This window comes from Lissotriton vulgaris, chromosome 4_1, assembly GCF_964263255.1.
Source record: "Lissotriton vulgaris chromosome 4_1, aLisVul1.2, whole genome shotgun sequence".
NCBI classification, from domain to species: Eukaryota; Metazoa; Chordata; class Amphibia; order Caudata; family Salamandridae; genus Lissotriton; species Lissotriton vulgaris.
The window spans coordinates 886,731,311-886,744,210 of record NC_141691.1 but is presented as its reverse complement, the minus strand read 5'-3'; positions in this window follow the sequence as shown (position 1 = coordinate 886,744,210).

The following is a 12,900-nucleotide window of genomic DNA, read 5'->3' as shown; positions in this document are numbered from 1 at the left end:
TGAAGCAAATTTGCATTCGCAAAGGCCGAAATTCGCTGAATTTCGGCCTTTGCGAATGCGAATTAGCAAAATGAAATGTATGAAGTAAAATCTGGTCCAAAATAAGGAATCGCAAAATTTGCGATTCCTTAAATGCAATGTATGCAGCCCAAAAAAATCCAAAATGCCCTTAAGGAATCGCAAATTACCACCAACTTCTAGTTGGTGGTAAGTTGCGATTTCCTTGAAAAATGCACATTTCAGCATTTTTCAAAGTGCCCTGTGACGCACATGTGCGTCACATGTGCACCCATGCATATTTCAGGGGTGCAACAGTGTGTCCTTTGGACACCCCTGCACCCTTGAAATTATTCTCAATTTGCGATTTTAAAATTATGAATCGCAAAATTGAGAATACCTTCCCATTCATTCCTATGGGCCTCTTGGCCCATAGGAATGAATTGGAAAGTATTCCTTAATTGCGATTCGCAATTTGCTAATCGCAATTAAGGAATACTAAGAATTTGCTAAAAAAAAGCGAATTTGTACATACATATTTCTTAAAAATCGCTATTTCAGAGTCGCAAATCGGTACCTTCATACATATGGCCCCAAGTGACTGAATCAAGCTAGGAAGCAGTACTTGCTCTGTAACAATAAAACAGAGTGCAGCAGATCAACATTTTTCTTAGGAGCGCACCACTAGTCCTGCCGAATGCCGGAATGTGGAATACCAATGCTGTCTAGCCTCGATTTCACCTCATGCCTCTTTCTTCCACACTTTTGTCCCTATAACTCACTCATGCAGGTTGCTTTTATTTTTAATCAGTACTTTCTCCCTTTGTCACTGTTTCTGTCTTTCTCGTACTATTTATTTCTCCCTTTTCAGATTTTCTCTCCCTTTCTGTGGGTCAAAGTCATGATGAAAAATAAGTCCCACTGCCCATAAATAAGTGCCGGCGCCCACCACCTGCAACTCCAGGTACAAATTGAGCAATGCCTGGAAAGCAACCATAATTTAACTGGTAAGTTGACGTTGATGGGAGGTGTCAGTGGAAGCTATATTCATAAACTCAAATTCCCAGTTGTGACTGCATTGGAGTTAAGAGCTGCATGTGAATCACTTGAAGTAAAGCAGGAATAAAAGGTGTGTGGCAGGTGCAGGAACCAATGGAGCTGTAGAAACACAAGCCCGCAACCCCTAAGAGGAAGTGTCCACATACGTAGCCTATATAGCTAAGTCAGAAAGAGCGCCACTTACAAACTGCAATCCATAGGCTTAAGTAGCAGAATGGCAGATGCATTTTTTTAGGGGAGGAGCGTGTGGAAGGTGCATTTCATTGCACATGGAAGAGTACGATATTTCGTATCTGGTAATTAAAATCAAAGTTGTATCCAGTTCTTTAATAATAATGTGCAAAGGTTCTACTGAAAAATAATACTAGAAATACACTCCTACTTGGCAGAAAAACATGTGAATGTTATTGAAATATGCGTGTGTGTTATTGTTTGATTCTGCAATGAAAAGAACTGGGAAAAAGCCTGATTCCTCCAAAAAGCAGAACATCATAGCTTGTGTTTTACACCTTACAAATGAACGAACTCTTCAATGCCTGAATGGACCACTTTGTTTTTATGGCTCGCAGCATTTTATTTCCACCTGCTAGTTTGTCAACTGTTGACCCTTTTTAGGCCTACCGGGACCTTAGTGTGCAGGAGTTATTCCGCCTCATTTGATGAATAAGTGGTATCTGGGGCACTAATCGGCAAGTGTTGTCCCTGCCTCAGCAACGCCGTGCCTGCTGGGTAGACAGCCTCGCGCTTCAGCATTCTTCAAAGTCAGAGGCGGCCTAGCCACGCGACTCCCGCCTCTGCACTGCACCAGGTGCTCCAGATGGCACATGGGGGCACCCGGCAGGACACAATGGCGTCAGGGCACCAAGGTAGCAGCAGTTTGTGACTGATCTCGCGATCAAAGACACTTCTGATGGAGTCTTGACATGCTTCGCTTTCTTCCTGCTTAAACATAAGCACGCCCTCAAACATTACACGAGTGCGCGCGCTATTTCACAAGGCTCGTCTGAACCTTGGCGCTGCTTAACATTTTAAGAGTCTTTTTCTCATTTAATTGCTAAACCCCGACGTGGAAAGATTGATCAAACTTGATTGGCGGCAGACCCATCAACAAACGCACGCCCCTAAAAATCTACCTGAATAAAACTCATGTTACATGGAAGGGAGGTAAGAACATTTAATTAATTGACATCCATATTTTTTTTCTTTTTACGCATCTTTTTGGAAATAGCCTTAAAACATAGAGAGGCCTATAAATTAGAAACTTTCTAGATTCAGACATCATTATTATGGCATTATTCACCAATTCTGACTATGGCCACAGCTAAAATCCTACTGTGCCAATTACAACATGAAATCTCGTTTTGCTGCTGACTGACATCCTGACCTTAAGTTATATCCCTTAAATCCTCTAATATGTGGAAGCAGGGTTGAAAAAGCTTTCTTATAATGACACCCAGCGAGCTCTAGCTATCCTTAAACCATGGCATGATGTTGATGACAATATTTTGAATGAATTGCGTCATTTTTAATTAGGTACGTTGCACCAAATGGCATATATTGGTGATTGGATGCACAGAAAAGGGTTCCATTAGTTCGTAGTCTCCTGCAAATAAGAGGAGGGGAAAAACAATCTTGGCAAGTGGTCAAATCACATCCAACCGTTCCAGCCAGCAAACCAACCCTTTCTAGATATGGAGAAAGTGTGTTTGAAATATCAAACTCCTTCCTCCCCTTAAAAAGTATATTTTTATTTCTGCCAAATCAGCACTTTTCTTGCTTGCATTGAGTTGCGACCAACATAAATAAAATAAATAAAAAAAGTTACCATTGAACACAATGCATATTAGGGCAAAGCACATACCAAAATATTACACACCAGCCAGGAAGTTGCCATTAACCTTCTCAAGTTCCATAAATGGGCTCGCAACAAGCCTTCTAAAGCCCTGGGGACCCATCCCCAGGGGCGATTACTTTTTTAACGGGAGGGGGATGTGGCCCTATTCCCCAAGTCTCTGAAGGGCCCCAGGATCCCCATCTCATGAGGCAGAATTTCTCCCTGAGCCTTGAAAGATCCCCAGAGAGCCACCCACTTTATTTATTTATTTTATTTATTTAAACTTATAAAGTGCACGGCTACCCGCAATGGGTTTCCCGGCGCCAAGGGATAGACTAAAGAAGAAAGAACTACCAGGCATCAATAAGTAAAGTGAAGCTACCAAAAGACTGTTCAAGATTATTGCTGGAAAAGCCAAGTTTTTAAGCCCTTGCAAAACCGAAGGAGATCACTTTCCAACTTCAGCCTCACGGGCAGGGCATTCTAGGATTTGGTGCCCAAATAAGAAAACGAGCGGCCACCCATCTTCACTAACCTAAATCTAGGGACGGTGAAGTCTCCTTTTCCTGAGGATCTCAGACTGCGACTAGGTATGTAAGCATTGATAAGATTCTGTAGATATTTCGGGGCAGAGCCCTGTTTTATTTTGAAGATGTAGCATAAGGCCTTGAATTTGATTCTATTCGTTATTCTCAGCCAGTGTAGATCACGAAGGGCTTGAGAAGCAGATGTTTTCCGAGGAAAATTGCGTAACAGCCGTGCGGCAGCGTTTTGAACAACCTGAAGTTTGTTCAAAGTTGTCAAATCGGCACCAAGATAAAGGACGTTCCCGTAGTCCAGGCGAGATATTACCAAAGCCTGGACTACCGTCCTTTGTGTAGAGGCAGGAAGCATCCACAGAATTTTTTGAAGCCATCTTAAGGTTGCAAAACAGATAGAAGCCACCTTGACGGCCTGTTGTCGCATTGTCAGCTTTTCATCAATTAAGAATCCGAGATTGCGAACCTGGGTCACGGGTTGCGGGGTAGAACCCATACTCTCGGGCCAGTGTTGAGGGCCCCAGAGATCTTTATCCTTGCCCAGGATCACAATCTCGGTCTTGTCTCCATTTAACTTAAGGAAATTTTCCTGCATCCACCTTGCCACCTGGGACAGGTCCTGCTTAAGAGCCGAAGTATTATTACCTTCCCTGTTAGAGAGGGAGAAAATGATTTGTGTGTCATCGGCGTAAGAAAATAAAGTCAGGCCGGCTTCCTCCACAATGGTGGTCAGGGGTCTAACATAGATGTTAAATAATAATGGGCTGAGAATAGACCCCTGGGGAACGCCATACCCCGCTGTGGCTGAATTCGTTTTTGTGCAGAGGGGAGCTTGGGGACCCCTCTCCTAGCAGTCCATTGACCACTGGGACCCCATCCCCTAAGGACCAATGGCAACAGGGTGGGTCCAGGGAACCCACAGCAATTTTTATGCTGCTTCAACCCTGGGGATGGGTTCAACAGGACCTTAAAATGGCTCAGAGAGGAGAGCCAAGTGCCCCCTCTGCATAGAAAATATAGCAGCCAAATCCCTGGTCCGTCCTGGTGTAGTGACCTGGGCTCAAGGGTACTAGGACCCTGAACTCGGACCTAGGGGAGGGGACAGAGACCGGACACCACTTCTGGTCTGGGAGTGGGACGGGAAACTTTACTGGTCGAAGGCAGTGGGAACAGACGTGCATGTGGTCACGGAGATACTAAGACAATAAAGAACAAACTTATCTCCTACCATTCTCGGTGTGGGTCATTCGGAGAACACGACACCGGGGAGCCTTTTTTTTAAAGGCCAGGAGCAAAGGTGGCTGCTGCTTCTGTTTCACAACAAACTGTGCAAGAAGGAGCTGATGATGCTCCATTAGGTCAATCAATTTCCAATTCAAATCTCAGGAAAACACTAAGCCTACAGTCCCTACAGTGTCTCCATCTTCAACTACTATCTAGCATAGGGAACATGTCAGACCATATAATTTGCAGCCAGTCAGTGAAACATCTTTGAAGTCTTGTGTGTTTCCAGCAAAAAGGACAGTTTATCAAGGCTCTCTTCAGGCACAATTAAGAAACTAAGTACAAAGTAAATCACACAATGATCCTCCAGTCCAATGGAAAGCTGGTTAAAATGTTGGCATTCACTTTCCCCTATTTACTGTGGTAACAGGAGAGTGGTTTCTAGTAATTGGTGAAGCCACTTCACCACAATCGAAGGTTCCAAGCCTGAGTTATTTTTTCACTGTTGTTATGGCAGCACTATGTAGGATTATGCTAGCATTGTTTTAAATTGCACTGCTAGGAAGAGTTATCCAAACCATTTTGCTCTTGCACACTGTAGATCAGCCTAAAAAATGGTCTACTTCCATTGCCAATTTCTGCTTTAATTACTCCTTTAATTTCATGTTTTAAAAAAAAAAAATTTGGGAAAGGGTTATTTTTCTTACTTTTTTATTTGAATATATGCACATGATTTGTAGACAATTTTACATGTTTACTTTTAATTACAATTTTATTACACTTAATATCTAGTGTGCTGGCTTGCCAAAAAAAATGCATAAACATTGGAGGCTTCCGAAGGCCAGACATAGTTTCTTTGCCTAAGATCTGTGACAGCCCTGTTTAGAAATGTAGTGTTTTGTGTTCAGTTGTTTTAGTTCAACACACCACATGTATGTTACAGAAAGGGCACAAACAGCCTAGTGCCCCTTTCACATACTGTTATTCATTTCTCCACATTGGTCTCACTTTGGTCTACTGTAGCACCTAGAAGCAATAAAGATATGTAGTGTGCACGCTGCAAGCAACATATATATGAACCTACATATGCCACTGTAGCTGAAATATTGCTGATATATATGGAGATGCAGGGCATTGTTTTCCCAACTGTCACTCACGTCTGCCCTTACCCTCCTCAGTGGCAGCAGGGAAATACATTTGGCACCAACAAGAGGGTCTGGTGAGCAGAATATCTGCAATTCCACCCCCTTCTTCCAGACTTTCTTTGGATGCCAGGGAATTGCAGGTACATGACTCATTGGGCAGGTTCTCCTCTGTAGAACTGAGATCTGTGACGGTAGAGCAGGGGTTTCGCGGCCCCGACTAGAAGCAGGAATACAGACACTGTAACCCTCACTCAACCCAGCTGAAGTCTTTTTTTAATGTTTTTAAAATAAATCAGCGGAGCAACTGCATTGACCTGGCAAAATATTTAGGGGGTATATCATCAAGGGACGGCGATAAATAACGCAAAGTGCGCTTAACGCTTTTTTATTTATTGCTGTCTATCTCTGGAATGTATCGCCCTGGTACTGCGTTATTAACAACGCGTTTCTCCAGGGTGATAGGATTTCCAGTGATAGCGGTGAAATCGCCGTTTTGCAGGGAACATCGCTGGTTTTTCAGAGATGTTCCCTGCAAAACAGCGATAACATTGCTGATATGACCCCGTGGTCGTTTCAGCATAATCCACCCCCAATGTCAGGGATAGGAAAGTCTACATTTTATTAGATGTCAGTTTTTGGCGAAAACAGCGGTTTTCTCCAAAAACTAACGTCTGCTTAAATGCTGGGGCAGTCTTGTAAATATCGCAATGTGCACATCAGCGATATTTGCACGGTTGTACTGTCCAGTGACGCCCACTTTGCATCTCATTAGAGATGTAAAGGGAGGCGTCGGGTAAAAGGGTGCTAACATGTGGTGATGCATGTTAGCACCCACTTGTAAATAGGGCGAAAAGATTATCTCCTCTTTTTTGGCTTTTAAAGCCAAAAAAGCGGAGATAAAGCCCTTGTTAATATGCCCCTACATAAAAAAAAAATCTAAAGTTGAGACGCACCTGGCTTCACAATTGCAATGACAGAGGCGTAATGTAAAAATAGAACAAGTGTAGACTATGACTGTTAGACCTGACATCATTGGCTTGAGTCTCTCCTCCATCTTTCTGTTTGCCTCTACTGTTTTACGATGTTTTGCTGGTATATGCTTTGGGCGCCGTGTCACTGCTGATTAGTGCCATAGCGCAAGTGCTCCCTATGTTAAAATGATGTGTCTATTGTATCCATGTTTGGCTTATTTGGTTTACTGTCAGTCCCTAGTCGAGTGCACCAGGAGTGCCGGGGCTTGTAAATGCAAATACCGCTCGTGGGCTTGCAGCACGTGTTGTGCCACCCACAGGAGCGGCCTTGTAAAAGAATGTCTACGGGTCGGTCATTGCGAGACCCACGTACAGTCTTGTACTGTCACGCAGGCTGCGCAAGTATACCTACTTGCCAGCCCCCCAACCTTCCCTTAACTTCATGTTAGTCACCCCTATGGTAGGCCCGTGGGCAGGGTGCATTGTAAGGATAAGGAAGGACACGCCTGACCAAGTTGGCATGTCCTGATAGTGAAGTACCGCCATCTTCGTGCTTCACTATTGCAAGGCAGCCTGCTCTCCATTGCTTAGAATGGGCCGCCGGGATTATTAATGCTATGATCCTAGCTGGCTCGGAGAGTACGGTGCAATGTCGAGTTTGGTATCCCTGAATTCGGGGTTTAATTACGCATCCGTTGGTGTGGATGGTTTTTGGACTCTGGGTTCGAAAATAGTACTTTTAGAAAGTGTCTATTTTCTTGTCTAACCATATCTGGTCTCTGCTGGTCTTGCGTGTGTGTGACAGGAGCTGGGTGGCTCCAAGAGGTCTGGATGAGTCAGTGTGGGATGAGTGGGACATTTACGTTGAGAGTAGGGGGAGAGTAGCTGTTGATAGCCTGCCTTGCCTGATACAATGCTGGCTCCACCTCCTGCCAAGCGACTGATGGCTCTGTACCTGCCATGGACGATCCTAGCCCCACCTCCTGCCAGGAGGGCGATAGCTCTGCTCCTGCCAGTATCAATGCTGGCTCCACCTCCTGCGGGGCGTCTGAGGACCCGGCCCGGCTCAATGAATAGGCCAGGTGCTACTGCCTAGCTCCACCCACCACAGACCCAGGATGTTGGGAAATCCCCGGCATAGACAAAGGGATCAAAGACGAAAAGGAGTATAAGAGGAGGACCCCTGAACTAGGAAATCAGATCACTTCTGACAAGGAACCCTGTAACCAAGGACAAGAAGCCTGCTGATCTAAAGGACTGCCTACCCCTTCTGCCAGTGTGCTGTTGTTGGGGGAATCCTGCAGTGCTTCTTTATTTTTGCCAAGGAACCAGGAGAGAGGAACTGTGTGTGTACTCTCACGCTTGCTAAGAAAATCTCCAAGGATTGGAAGAGTGCCAGTCTCCTGCTGAAGTCACAGGGCTAAAGGACTTCACCTGCTAAAAAGTGCTATCCGCTGGAAGTGTGAATCCAGCACCTCTGAAAGAACCAGCAACCACGACGATCGGACGCTGGGCCTGACCGACGCCAGCAGCAACGCCAGTGAGTAGGAGTACGGCTCTAACTCCAGAGGACCTCGTGTCTGCCCCGCTGCTGATCGCATCAACCGTGTGCCCTTCGACGCCGTGAGCGCTGCTCACTCTGTGCAACTGCATCATCGACAACGCCTGCTGAGGCCTGATCGACACCGAGACGCGACGCCGGATTGCTCGACGCCGCTGATCATCGTGTGCTTCATTTTCCTAAGGTACTGTGTTGTTGGGGGTCCGTGTGACTCCAGGCCCGGCGCAGCGCTCCTCGCGGTCGACGCCGAACCTGTGGATTATCTTTGCCCCAGCGTTGTGTAGCTCCCGTGTGAGTTACCCTGTTGCTAAGAACTGTGTTTCCTAGAAGAAGATTTGCTTGATACTAAAAGACTTTTGTGCTAAAGAAGAAACTACCTTTGAACTATCCTTTTTCCTTCCCGAACGTATTTATTCCGATTGTGTACAGTTTTGCCGTTATTTGGTCTTGTGCTAAGTCTTATATAAAAATACTTATTTTTATAATACTACGGTGTCGTGTCCATTTGTAGTGTATTCACTTTATTACTGTACGTGGTCATAATTGCTTAACACACAGCCTCTGAGATAAGCCTGTTCTGCTCTGCCAAGCTACCAAGGGGGTGAGCAGGGGTTATCGAAGGGTGTGATCCCCTTGCCCTGACTAGAAAAGGAGTGTCCCTATTTGTCAGGAGTGTATACCTCTGCCAACTAGAGACAGCCGGTTCTAACATTGGTGGGTCAGCGGTGAGGATTTGGACCTTGCATTTATGACCCATGTACAGTGATTAGTGTGCGCTACGTAGTGAAAGCAGACCATAACGCAGTCACAATCTAATTCGGAAGGATCCTATTTTTGTTCTCCGCTTTCCTGAAACTTGATTTTCTGAACACTGCCAGTTTCATCATGAGTGACAACGGAGTCACTGCCCCTGCTATCGTTGTTGTTGAAGAGTTCGAGAGGAGTAAGCTAAAGAGATACAAGAAAGATGAGCTGAAACACTTTTGCAACCAGTTTGAAGTTCCTACCACCGGCCTCTCGAGAAAAGATGATTTTTATAAAGCATTACAGGCCTGGTGGGAGTCCAGAAATCCCTCTGATGTGGTGGTGGTACCCACAGAGGAAGGGGATGAGGAGGTGCCAGTCAATGGACCTGTGCCCTCTCCCGGAAGCAGTGTTTCCTCCAAAGGTCTTTCCCCTGAAGAAAGAGAAGAAAGGGCGAAAGAGCGAGCTTACAACATGGAGATGGCAAAGCTAAAGATAAATGGGCAGTTGGAGTTAGAAAATGCAAGAGGTAGGAGAGAAGCTGATTTGGAGATCAAAAAGTTAGAGTTTGAACGAGAAAAGTTAGCTTTGGAGCGTGAAGCCAGGTTGAGGGAACTGGATATCCAAGCTAAAAAGTTAGAGTTGAATCCCTCTGGTGGCAGCATTCCATCCGAGCCTGCAGAAAGTAAGTTTTACTTCCCGAAAGATGTGATCAAAGATTACAATAAGAATGAAGATATTGGTCAATGGTTTAAAGCATATGAGTTAGCATTGTTGGCCCACCAGGTCCCTGAGAAGAATTGGGGAGCGGGGTTGTGGGGTCGCTTTGTGAATGAGGGAAGAGATACCCTGTTAGACACGCCTGTTGCAGATAGGATGTCGTATGCTCATATGAAAGATGCTTTGATGTTGCGATATGGTTTAACCCCCGAGCAGTACAGACAAGCTTTTAGAGAATGTAAGAAGTTGCCTGGTACGACGTGGGTTGAATATGTGTCTTATTTTTGCAGAGCCATGGATGGTTGGGTAAAGGGCAGCAAAGTGGAAAGTTATGAAGCTCTTTATGATTTGTTTGCGTGGGAGCACTTGTCTAATAACTGTTTTCCAGAGCTGCGCCAGCACCTGATTGATAGCAAGATATCTAACCCTAGAAAACTTGCTGAGGAGGCGGACCGCTGGGTCAGTACCAGGGTCCACAAGGGTCCAGTGGGAGACTCCGCCAAAGGTGGGCAGGGTCCCCAGCAGAAGAGTGGGGGGGACAAGGGTAAACAGAAGGAGTCTCAGAAAGGGCCCCAAAGTAATCCCCAAGGGAACCAAGGGAAAGGTTCCCAGCCTCCCCCTGAGAAGAAGCCAGGGGCCCCGACGGGTAAACCTGTTCATAGGGGCCCCCTAACCTGCTACGGTTGTGGGCAGGTGGGACACCGGTTTTATGACCCCCAGTGTCCCAAGAAGGATTCGAATGCACCGCCGCGTGCACCCCCTCGTCAGTTGGCAAGTGTAGCCTTGGGAGGGGAGGAGATGGTTGTCCATGGTGGGAGGGGTCCCGCAGAAATGTCCCTGGTCTCGCTAGGAGACATGCAAATGGTCCCTCCACCCCCTCTGCCTAGTAACACTAGTAAATACAGGCAGTGGGTGACCATTAATGGCCATAGAGTGGAAGCTCTCAGAGACACCGGAGCGAGTGTGACAGCTGTCAAGTGTCACTTGGTGTCCAGAGAGCAGGTGGTTCCCCACGCATTCTACCCCGTGATAGCTGCCGACAACTCCCAGAAAGAGTGTGAGGTAGCTCAGGTTTCCTTTGAATGGGGGGGAGTTTCAGGTACTCTTCAGGTTGCTGTGAGGCCCGCCATGCCTGTCGACTGTCTCCTGGGCAATGATTTGGAAGACTCCCCTTGGGCTAAGGTGGAGCGAGCGGCGCACTTGAAAATGTTGGGTGTACCAGAGTGGGTGTGTGCAACCACTCGATCCATGACAGCAAGTAAGGGTGTTGATGGGGTCCCGGAGCCTGAAAGTACGGCCCAGGACCCAGCTGTGAAGAGAAGAGGCAGGATGCGCGGGAAACCGGCCCCCGTTGTTCCCGTGGTCCAGGAGGAGGTAGACCCTGAGGGGGATGCCCTGGAGCCCACAGGGGAACAAATTGCCGAACTGGGAGATCTGCCCGAGCTGACCCACTGGCAGCAGGATGGTGGTCCCTCCAGGGAGGAATTCTGTGCGGAACAGAAGGAGTGCCCTTCTCTTGTGGGCATGAGGCAGCAGGCCTCAGCCCAATCCTCAGGTGATCAGTCAGGGTCACATTTTGTGTACTGGGAGAATGACCTCCTGTATAGCGAGCCTAAGGCTGCTGAGCCTGGGTCAGCCCGTGTGCTGGTGGTACCCCAGCGCTTCAGAGCCTTCCTACTGGGTTTGGCTCATGACGTACCGTTAGCTGGACATCTGGGGCAGGACAAGACCTATGACAGGCTTGTCACCCATTTTTATTGGCCTCAGATGCGTAGGGATGTAGACATCCATTGCAAGACTTGTCGCACTTGCCAGGCAAGTGGGAAAAGCGGAAGGAAGCAGAAGGCTCCCCTCCAACCTTTTCCAGTGGTCAGCACCCCCTTTGACCGGGTGGGTATTGACATCGTTGGGCCCCTGGACCCCAAGACAGCCCTAGGCAACAGGTTCATCCTGGTCTTGGTGGACCATGCCACAAGGTACCCGGAAGCCATCCCTCTCAGGACAGTGACGGCCCCCGTGGTGGGACGGGCACTGATGGGTGTTTTCTCCCGGATGGGGTTCCCCAGAGAGGTGGTGTCCGACCGAGGCACCAACTTCATTTCGAACTACATGAAGTCTCTGTGGAAGGAGTGTGGGGTAACCTACAAGTTCACCACTCCTTACCACCCGCAAGGAAACGGGCTGGTTGAGAGATTCAACCGGACCCTAAAAGGCATGATTATGGGTCTTGAAGAACCAATGAGGCGGAAATGGGACGTCCTCTTGCCATGCCTGTTGTTTGCTTACCGTGAGGTGCCGCAGAAGGCTCTAGGGTTCAGCCCCTTTGAGCTCTTATACGGTCACCCGGTAAGAGGGCCTTTGAGTCTGGTCAAGGAAGGCTGGGAGCAATCTCCCAGGAAACCTCCCCAGGATGTATACAGCTACATGCTGGCCTTTCGGAACCAGACTCGGCGCTTCAGAGAACTTGCTCAGGCAAATCTGGAGGCCAGCCAGGAGGAGATGAAGCGATGGTACGACCGGAATGCCACTCTGGTAGAGCTTCAACCTGGTCAGGAAGTGTGGGTCATGTCCCCTGTGGAACCTTGTGCGCTCAAGGACAGGTGGACTGGACCGTTTAAGGTTGTGGAGAAGAAGAGCGATGTCACCTACCTGGTGGACTTGAAATCTCCCAGGAACCCCTTGCGGGTCCTGCATGTCAACCGTTTGAAGCCCCACTTAGAAAGGTCCGAAGTGGGCATGCTCCTAGCTACAGATGATGGAACGGAGGAGGAGAGTGAGCCTCTTCCTGACCTCCTGTATGCTAAAGAGCAAGACGGGTCAGTGGATGGTGTGGTCCTCTCTGACACACTGACCCTTGAGCAGAAACAGGATTGTCGCCACCTGTTGGGACAATTCCCGGATCTGTTTTCCTTGGTTCCGGGTGTCACGCATTGGTGTGTCCATGACGTTGACACCTGAGACAGCCCTCCTGTGAAGCACAAGGCTTACAGGGTGACTGACAAGGTCCGAGCGTACATTAAGGAGGAGGTCTCCAAAATGTTCGCGTTAGGGGTGATTGAGTCCTCTAGCAGTCCTTGGGCCAGCCCAGTGGTCTTGGTCCCGAAGG